Source organism: Meles meles, chromosome 3, assembly GCF_922984935.1.
Source record: "Meles meles chromosome 3, mMelMel3.1 paternal haplotype, whole genome shotgun sequence".
Taxonomy (NCBI): domain Eukaryota; kingdom Metazoa; phylum Chordata; class Mammalia; order Carnivora; family Mustelidae; genus Meles; species Meles meles.
Window position 1 is genome coordinate 145,897,338 of NC_060068.1, and position 10,992 is coordinate 145,908,329.

The following is a 10,992-nucleotide window of genomic DNA, read 5'->3' on the forward strand; positions in this document are numbered from 1 at the left end:
CAAAATATATTCTATGCAAATGAGATTAGACTGTATTACCACTGAAGTAACATTCATAACATTCTTTTGTTAAGATGACCTTGATTTTTAGGTAAACAAGTGAAAAACTTAGTCATAGCTCTCCCTGATAGGGAAGTAAGCCAAAATGGGAGCATTTGCTTTTACCCTCACTTCTTGCTTACAGGCCATAGCACTTCCTATTTTGAAGCAAAAGAAGCAAGTAGCTAAAAAGAAGCCTTTGAAATCATCTAGACTAAGCTGAAATACTTGACTTAAAATACTGAAAACAGCTCTCTGCCTTGGAACCACACTGAAGTCCTTTGGGGAAACCCCAGGCATCCCCAGAGGATCTGTGTAGTGGAGTCCTCCTCCTTCCCTGACTGGGAACTATCATCCACCCAGCATAACAGCAGATCCCCCCATCCCCTCTGCACTCAGGGTCAATGGGACATAAGGCTCTCTTCCAGATGAAGAGCAGAGGCACAAAAAGAGACCAAGGTTGAATATAAGAATGGTGGGGAAGGGAGGAACACAAAATTGGGGTAGCAAGGATGAATGTCCTGAGAGCAGATGATAGGAGCAGATTTGGAAGCTTGAAAATGTAAAGTGGGAGGGGAAAAAAAAAAAAAAAAAAAGATGGCACATACTCACAGCAAAGGTCCAAGTCTGTGAATTGAGAGAGAATAGAAAAGTCAAAGGTACTTTTCTCCACATTTTCTATTCTGTATTATTCTTTTGAGAACACTTGCTGTTTCATTGAAGAACATGATTTTCTATCTTACAACCTGTGTTGTGTTAGCTCTCCAGAAGATTAGCCTAATAAGCAGAATTTAGGAATGGATCTGTAGTTTCACCTTAACCGTCTTGAAGGAGCTCTGATAGAGACAGAGACAAAGCTTTCGTGGCTTACCTGAGAATTGCTACACAATTTCTACAGATCATAGTTTGACCCAAGTGCCATGAGCATCAGAAAAAATCCCTCAGAGGTTGAAAACAGTAAGAATAAATTTCCTGCCTCTTCATACCCTTACTGCATCCAAATAGCACTATCAAGGGTTAACATGAACCTCCTTGGAACAAGAAAGAAGGACCTGTCATACCTGGGAACTCTTAAACGATTTATTTCAATCTTATCTCTGTCTGCTGGTGTCATTTCAACTCAACTCTCTTACTTCCTAAGACACTAAGAGCAGCAACACATGGTCAAGTCTTCCAGCTATTACTGAATTTCTCCTCTTTAATTACAAGGTTTAATAGAACAAAGTGGTTGTTCCACTCACTTTTCATATTTCTCATGTATTTACACCTCAACTCTCTCAAATTTCATTTTCTCTTCTCGTCATTCTCTTGAAATAGTTCTGTTCACCTTCCAATTAGTATATTGAGTTTTTTTTCCCCCCCAATGCATTCAATATTGATCTTCTGATTGCATTCTAATGGTCTTTTAACTTTAGGTTTTGGTCTTTTGACCAAAGATGGGTTCTCAACTGTTGCAAGATATTCCAGGCAGTTGAATGAAAGAAATTTCATTTTGTTCATTAATATCTTGACTCAATGTTAGTTTTTTTAAATAACTTAACAACTTGTGTTGTCAGAAAAAAAATATTTTTCTGATGTCATGCAGTGATGTAAATATAGGACATCTTCATTTGGATAAAATTCTTATAGGAGTTATTATAATTAGAAAACGCAAGGGATGCTTTAAAATATGTATCATGCCATTTTATCAAAAAACAGTTTTTAGTAAAATTGGAGAAAATGAAAGAAAACATCATTTGGAATATTACATTTTGGATCTCCTGGGCAGGATTGTATCAATAATAGAGTCACTACTATCAAGATTAAGGAAGATGTTCCATTAATTTTAATTAAGTAAACCTGCCTATGGATTGCCTTTTGAAAAAAAATACTTAAGAATTTTATATCTCCCTTCAAATTACTGACACAGACAGAGGTGTTAGATCATTTCTTAGACTTTTTCATCGCGCCCAAAGTGAAAGGGAAGTGGAAGCATGATGATAATCAACCTCATTTGCCCATTTTGAGCTTAATAAGGCACTTTTACACAGATACTTAGGGCTCTCTCATGGCTGCACTAGTTCTAATTAATGCTTGCCACCTATCATCCCTGGGCTTAAGAACGAAACCAAGAGAATCCCCTAAGGGGGAGGAAAATGAATTTTTAAAAACGTCTCTCTGAAAGATTTAATATAAGTACTTAATGAAATAATATGAAATGATTGAAAAGATGTCTATATGGTTTTCATTAATATGCTCACATTCATGCTCTGTTTGTTAAATAGTTAACAGAAATAAATGAACATTTCTTTCCATCTATGATGAAAACATTACGGGCAAGTCACATTTTAATTTCATACTTGATGTTTCAGCTTATGCTATGTTTTTAGTTAGTGCTGGCCTATTAAGCTGCTAATTTATCTACTGTTGTGAAGGCCTCTGGAAATGCTGCTCCATAAATAATAGAGCAGTGATCCATAACCACCTCCCCTGTAACAGCATCGAGTCCACTGCAGCTAATAGGAACGAACTGCCGGTTGCTAGGTGCCAAAATGCTGCTTGCCTATTTAGGAAGTGATATAGTTTTGTCTCCCTGCTAAGATGACAAAACTGTAATTAGAGATTAATCAAGAGCTACATTAGTGCCACAGTTTCCTGCAGTCTGACTTTTGTTGCCCACCAGCAGTTAAGTGCATCTGCCTGTATTTACCAGTTCTCTGGAGATTTAGAAATTTATTGTCATATTTACAGGAACAGCTGCCGTGCAAGTTGTCAAATCATAAAGAACTAACTCAAGAGAATGCATATAATTAACTACTCTGTCTTTAGTCTATTTATTTTTAAAATGAGGCTTCATTTAAAAAGATTAAATAACATATTACATAACCAGCTATTTTTTTTTGTTCTTGGATTTTGTTATTTTTTCATTAAAACATTTCCATAGTAATTTATACTGAACAAATAGAGATCAATTCAAATATTGGAAGGGAGACAAATATATGCTGGTAGCAAAGGAGACTTGAATCTTGTGATTTTTCTGGGAGCTGGGCTGGTGATGTATGTTAATATCATTTAAGATCTATACTGCTCTGTTTTTTAAAGAAAAATAATACTGAGTATTATGGTATTGATCTTTATTTTGAAGTTTCATTTGCTATCCCTTTAGATTTTTTTCTATGTGTGCTTTGGGACAAATTATTCTGTCATTTCTATTTACATATGTTGCATTTGTATTTTTTCAAATGCTACAATATTTGGCATGTTAATCACTAGCATTTTTCTTTGTTGAAAGCCTGATACTCCCAGATGGATTCTTGGTTTAGTTAATTACCATGGCAAATACAGTGTCAAAATTAAGACTATTGAAATAATTATAAGGTTATGAACAACAGTAAGTAATGAATGTCTTAGTACTTCTATGTTTATATTTATACGTAATTATCTTAAAACTTGAAGTGGAATTAAATATACTATGTATTTTTTATTGTTTTAGTTAATAGTTTTGAGTGAAATAATTGGAAAATTATATATATATATATTTTTTAAAGATTTATTTATTTGACAGATAGAGATCACAAGTAGACAGAGAGGCAGGCAGAGAGAGAGAGAGAGGAGGAAGCAGGCTCTCCGCTAAGCAGAGAGCCCGATGCGGGGCTTGATCCCAGGACCCCGGGATCATGACCTGAGCTGAAGGCAGAGGCTTTAACCGGCTGAGCCACCCAGGCGCCCCGGAAAATTATATTTTTATAAGTACACTTTATAAAGTTACATACATATCACACACAGACACAACACACATGTTGAAGCATATTCATATTAATACACTTTGATTCCATTTGACTCTTGTAATTTACAACAGAATTTTGGAGCAGTTGTAATTCATTCTAATATTCAATCTGTTAATACAAAACTAGTGCCATTAGAACTTGGAAGTCTTTAATCACCTTAAAAACTAAAAGTTACTTCAAAATAAGCTGAAGTTTTGTGCTCAGATTTTTTAATTGCAGTGCTGTTATTTCATGTATAAAATTCTCTTAGATATCCATTTCACTAGTTTTGGGCCCCATAGGAAAAGTATAATTTTCTCAGGGTGCTTGATGCTTTATTTACTCTTCTTCCCTAAAAGCAAGGAAGAAAAAATTGCTTGTTATTGCTGTGATTGTCACTGTTTCTAAAAGAAAAAAAGAAAGCATACTATACAAGCATACATGTATATACATACCCATATTCAGATAAAAAAAGTGTCAGAAGTCTTTAGAATTATAATAAAAAAGAACTATAAGATCAGTTACAGAACAATTTGTGCTGTCAAATTTATTTTGGAATTTGCATTTCTGTTTTCAGTCTAATGTGACAAACTTCTGTGTATTCGAGGAATGTTAATTTAGAAAAAAATGAAATAGAAGAAACGAAATAGAGAAAGAAATTTTGCATCTGTTACTGAAAGAGCCCACGGGGACTGAACTGAGAGCTTGAAACTGATCCCTGGCTGCTCACTATACTTTTGTTTGCAGTCAAGGGAAGTCTCGAAGCACTAGAGCCGACTCTAACCTGGCAGTACGTTACAAGCTGGCCATTAAAAAAATATGAAATCAGACTTCTGCTGATAATTTATATGTATTGGATTATCATATGATACAATTTTCAAAGAATATGGATTTATTCAGAATATGGTTGAAATCAGAGAAGTTCATTTTTGGAAATACCAGAGACTTCATTGATAATTTTATAATTCATTTAGCTGGTGTAGAAAACATTGATTTTGAATAAAAAGACAACATCCTTCTTATGTGTGTACTTACAGATATTTTAATACCAATAATACTTGCTTTATATAACTTGTTAAATATTTAATCACACTGTTGGAGTCTGTTAGTAAATACATATCTTAAAATATAGAGCATTATAAAATGAAAATATTATTAAATAGAGTCTTATGGAAAAACATGGAACAAAGCGTTAAAAATAATTAATATGAATTTTTCTCCTTCCTCAATATGTTCCTTTCCATTGAAAAATATGGTTAGGACTTAGAGTTCTTCAGTAATGTTAATTACAGGCAGACTAGTTATAAGCTGAGGTCACAAATTATTTTACATAACATGTCATTATCAATGCAGAAGAGCATTTTTGTGCAATGAAAGAGGGCATGCTTTAGCAGCTAATCACTAGACGTAGTTTCATTATTATGTTATTTGTTCTGCAGGTTATTTAAGAAACATCAACAATAATAGTAATAAATCTTGTTATTTTTCTCTTATGGAGAATTCCAACAGGAATATTAAAACCTGGGAAATGTCATGAGCCTTGGATTGTCAAATTCGAATGATTTAGGGTAGACCGAGGCTCAATATCCTTTCAGCTTCAATATCCTTTCAACAAATACTTCATGTATTAATTCATTTATTAGTGTGATGTGTTAAATAATTTATTAGTTGTCTAATTTATTAATGTTATAAAAGCTACATACGAACAATGCCCACCATAATTTAGAGGACTAAACTAAATTCACGAGAGTCAAACATGTCCTGCGGTTGAATGCTATTTTGCTATATTTTTGTTTTATAGTCTCAGGAAAATCAGTTTCTCGTGCCTCAATTTCCCCATCTGAAAAAACATGGAGAAAATAAAATTAGCACACAGCGTGGTTTGAGGTTTATATTATTTGAAACATGTAAAACATTTAAGGTTCTTGGCACATATTACTGTTCCAAATATTTATTTATATACAATCATTGTTATTATTCCTAAAAGTATCCTTAGAACCCACACCTGAGACCAGGGTTCTGGGAGCCAGGGCCAAGAGGCTTTGAGTTGCCAGAACTGAAGTTCTAGGAAGAAAAGTAAGGTAGCTGCATGAACAGAGCTCTCAGGGAAACCACAGGCCACCAAGCCCAACCATTTCACCTTCACTTTTACTTCCTTCTCTAGACTTTCTGGGTCTCTCTGCTGTCTGCTCCTTGGCTTTCCAGATTTTGTCATGTGCAGCTGGCAGGAGAAAGGAACACCAAGGAGCAGTCACAGGGAACAAACACAGAGCTCAGCCATCTTCTTAGTCCCATCACCTAGCCCCAGAGCCATGCATTAGCAATTTGGTGACTGGGTCTGCAGGCTGGGAAGCAAGGACTGTGCCACGTGACAGATTTTAGTGGGCCAATGTTGAAGAGACACAGTGGTATCTAACCATGGCGGACAGTTGAGAAAGAGGATGATGAACTTACCCGGCTGCCATCGGTCAGTGTCTCCAATGCCTGAGAAAGCTGGTAGACTCATTCAGTTAAACACGAGGATCAAAAAGAGAGAAGAATAAAAACAGACTTGGTGATATCATGTTCTCTCAGGAAAGCACCTCCAAGAAGACACCAGCCTGCAGAAAAGCCAAAGTCAGCAAATGACAGACCAGCAAGTAAGGGTGAGTGCATCAGCCACTGATCAGCTGCCTCTAAAATGCCAAGGACAGCCTGGGGTCCAGAGCCCATAACAGCTACTTGATAGCATTCAGACAGGAGTGGAGATGGGGAAGACCCACAACCAGATGTAACTAGGAGAGTCTCACCTGCTCTGGGATTGTCTGAATTTTTGTCTGGGCAGCAGAAGGGGGCCTTCTGTCTTTATACATTCTTTGCCTGAAAGAGCCAGAGAATGTGGTTCTCTACCCTCTCACCTTGGGATAGTCAGGACAACCATCCTAAAGTGATAAGGGAAATCCAGATTGTGCACCCTATACCCAAAAGAGAGACTGCTGACTCCCACACTGAAATGGACACCTCCCAATCCATGAAGAGCTTTACAGTGGAGGAGGTAAAGGCTATGGAGGGAGCCAGCTGCTGCCCCAGGGGCTGAACTTTTTCCCTGATGAGCACCCAATCTCAACACTGCAGATGTCAAAGGGCTGCTGGAAGAGACAAGATTCTCTACTACCAACAGGAAACAGGCACTCTCACATGCTCTTGGTGGGCAGGTAAAATGGGCCAATCTTTCTAGAGGTAAATCTCATCATCAAGTTTTAAAATGTACTTTCCCTTTGATTCCCTGTTAGGAACTTGGACTTGTAGAAGTATGCCAAAATAAATATACAAAATGTCCAGTGCAGCATTGTTCACAGTAGCCCCCAACTAGAACTAATCAAAGTCTTTATAGACAGGGAGACCCATTAAAAAATTATGATAGGAATTCCAGTGTGGCTCAGTCGTTGAGCATCTGCCTTCAGTTCAGTTCATGATCCTGGGGTCCCAAGATTGAGCCCCCCATCAGGTTCCCTGCTCAGTAGGGAGCCTACTTCTCCTCTCCCTCTGCTTGCCACTTCCCTTGGTCATGTGCTCGCTCTTTCTCTCTCTCTCTATCTCTATCAACTACATAAATAATAAAATATTAAAAAGAATTCTGTGCCCCTCCCTACCCCATGTACATGCTCTCTCTCTCTCTAAAAAAAAATGATGATAGAGGACAATATGGGCTAACTAGAAAGATCTTTAAGAAATAATGAGTGAGGTGGCTCAGTGGGTTGGGCCTCTGCCTTTGGCTCGGGTCATGATCTCAGGGTCCTGGGATCGAGGCCCGCGTCGGGCTCTCTGCTCGTCGGGGAACCTGCTTCCCTCTCTCTCTCTCTGCCTGCCTCTCTGTCTACTTGTGATCTTTCTTGATCTTTCTCTGTCAAATAAATAAATAAAATCTTTTTTTTTCTCTGTCTCTCTCTCTCAAATAAATAAATAAAATCTTTTTTTCATTTTATTTATTTTTTCAGTGTAACAGTATTCATTCTTTTTGCACAACACCCAGTGCTCCATGCAAAACGTGCCCTCCCCATTACCCACCACCTGTTCCCCCAACCTCCCACCCCTGACCCTTCAAAACCCTCAGGTTGCCCCAACCTCCCACCCCTGACCCTTCAAAACCCTCAGGTTGTTTTTGAGAGTACATAGTCTCTTATGGTTCGCCTCCCCTCCCCAATGTCCATAGCCCGCTCCCCCTCTCCCAATCCCACCTCCCCCCAGCAAAATCTTAAAAAAAAAATGAATGAGTGAAAAAACTGAAGCTTAGAACAGTATATAAAAATACAGTCACTTTGGGGCTTAAAATAAAATGAATGCATGAAATATAAATAGAGATACTTAGGTATGCACATGCACATAGTCTTTGTTTTCCTTCCTTCTCAAAGCAATCATAACAACTTAAGTGGTTTCCTTTGGAGAGACTGAAAGTAGAAGAGAAGGAAACATTCACTTCTCATTCTATACCGTTCTGTAATTCAAAGTTTCAAAACTTAAACCAGTTTTGTTATCATTTTTATTGTCAATAGCCTGTTGATGCTGCCTTTCTGTGATCATGAGGTAATCTAGTTGGAGCATGGCAATCAGAAAGAAAAACCAGGAAGCTCAGTTTCTTTGCTGAGTAACTAAATGAACCAACCCTAGCACTACTGTATTTTAGAACTTAATGTGATGTAGGATAAAAGACTTTCCTTACTATTAGGTTGAGTCAAGGTTTGAGTCAGTTGAGTCAGTTGAGTCGAGGTTTTATGTTAGTTGCAGTCAATGTGATCTAAGCTGATAAAAAAAAAAAGCTGTGGAGATACAAAAGGCATGTTTTGGGCTCTACAAGGCATGAATTGGGATGCAAAGGTCAGCTCATACTCTGCTGCTAACTTCAGCGTCAAAATGAGATACAATTGACTGTTAAATATATGAAAAACTCAACCTCACACTTAAAGAAAATTGCACTTTAAAACTAGAAGGAGATGCCATTTTTCATCTCCATATTGACAAAGATCAAAAACCTTGATCGCATCCATACGGTCAAGGGGAAATCAGCACACTGATTTGTTGCTGATGGGATTATAAGAGGTGTAAAGCTATGAAAGGCGATTTAATAATAACTTTCAAAACTAAAAAACTGAACTAGTTTTAGTTTACTGGTTTGCTTACTAGTTACATCATTCTTTATAAATGCAATTGTCTTAAAACTACCCAGTTGTCCATCATAACAGGAGCAATTAATAAATCACATTGAATTCTATGAAGTCATTAAAAAGAATTAAATAATTGTACATGTACTGATATGAAAATAAGTCAAATGATAGTAAGTAAAAAAATGCAGAATAGTTCAGCATGGAATACTATTGTGTGTGTGTGTGTGTGTGTGTGTAAGTTGCAGGGTTATTCTAAAATGTATAAATCATATGTGGAATGATAAGCAAGAAACTGATAACATCAGTTACCTTAAGGAGGGGAGTTAGGTGGATACAAGGCAGATGAGGAAGAAAGATGAATTTTACTATATACCTCTTTGTACCTTCTGAATTTTGTGCCATGTATTTATATTAGCTGTTCAAAATGATTCATTAATAGAAGGAGGAGTTAACCACAATAATAAAAAAATAACTAGGTAACTTCTCAGCCGTTTGGCAAAATCAAGTGTAGTATCTGTTCTTATCAGTTTAATATCTGATATGTCTTCTATCTAATAGTAAAAGAATAACTTAATTGAAGAATATCACAAGATTTTAAACCAGAAAAATTTATTATTTCTAGAAGTACAAAAGTGTATTTAATTTTCAATACTCATTTTAAAGTGTTAATAAAGGGGCACCTGGGTGGCTCAGAGGGTTGAGCCTCTGCCTTCTGCTCAGGTCATGATCTCAGGGTCCTTGGATCGAGCCCCACATCGGGCTCTCTGCTCAGCAGGGAGCCAGCTTCCCTGCCTCTCTGCCTGCTTGTGATCTTCCTCTGTCAAAAAAAAAATCTTAAAAATTTTAATAAAGATGGACTGAGTCTTCACATAATAAGTTGGCCTAACATGGGAGAAAAAAAGAAAATCAGGTAAATACAAAAATGTGTAGAGAAGAAGTTGAGATGTATTTTCACTACCATTCTACAACTACATCACTGTTAATATTCTAATTTGATTTATTATAAGAATACAGTTACACATAAATGTGGAATGTACATATTTATTTAAACAAAAAGTTATGCAGTTGGTTTGTATTCTGACTTGTCCCTTTGTCCCATTTAATATACTTTGAACATTTTTAATGCAAATAAAGAACTATTAGAAATAATTTTAATGGAAAGATAATAAATAAATAAATCCCACTAGTGTTTTGTTTGGAATTGTGCTAAAAGGAAAACATACTTCAGGAAAAAAAAAAAAACAAAAACACTCTTCCTTACAAAATCCAGTCTTTTCTAGGTGCCTGGGTGGATCAGTCGGTTAAATGGTCCAACCCTTGATTTTGGCTCAGGTCATGATCCTAGGATTGTGGAATCAAAGCCCGGTGGGTGGCATAGTAGGCTCAGAGCTCAGTGGGGAGTCTGGTTGAGGATTCTCTTTCTCCTCTTCCCTCTGTCCCTCCCCCTGATCTCTCCCTCCCTCTCTCTCTCAAATAAATAAATAAATCTTAAAAACAAAACCCATTCTTTCCATCAAACAACATGGTGTGTCTCATCTCTGTATACAGCCATTTTTTTATGTCACTCAATATTGGGCTTTTAAAATTTTTATTTATTTATTTATTTTTCTTTATTTTCTTTTTTTTTAAAGATTTTATCTATTTATTTGACAGAGAGAGAGAGACAGTGAGAGAGGGAACACAAACAGGGGAAGCAGGAGAGGGAGAAACAGGCTTCCCGCTGAGCAGGGAGCCCAATGCAATGTGGGGCTCAATCCCAGGACGCTGGGATCATGACCTGAGCTGAAGGCAGAGGATTAAGGACTGAGCCACCCTCGTGCCCCACAATACTGGGCTTTTTAAAAATATTTTTATGAGGATTTTTTTCGTGTGTGTTTAGAAATTCAATAATATTATTTAATTAAACACTGTGATAGTTCTATCAAGTAGGTATTATTGTTACGATCATTATGTGGTAAGAAATTTGGGATTTAGAGAGTTAAAGTAATTTACTCAACATCCCATGCTAATGAGTAGCAGAGGCCATATCTAAATAACCCCAAGGCCATAGGCTTACCTGTCACCTC

At 36.8% G+C, this 10,992-nt stretch overlaps 1 pseudogene; it reads left to right on the top strand.

Annotated features, from left to right (window-relative positions):
- Nucleotides 1–9,402: 9,402 nt before the first annotated feature.
- On the top strand, nucleotides 9,403–9,513 carry LOC123939383 (annotated as a pseudogene).
- Nucleotides 9,514–10,992: the final 1,479 nt, after the last annotated feature.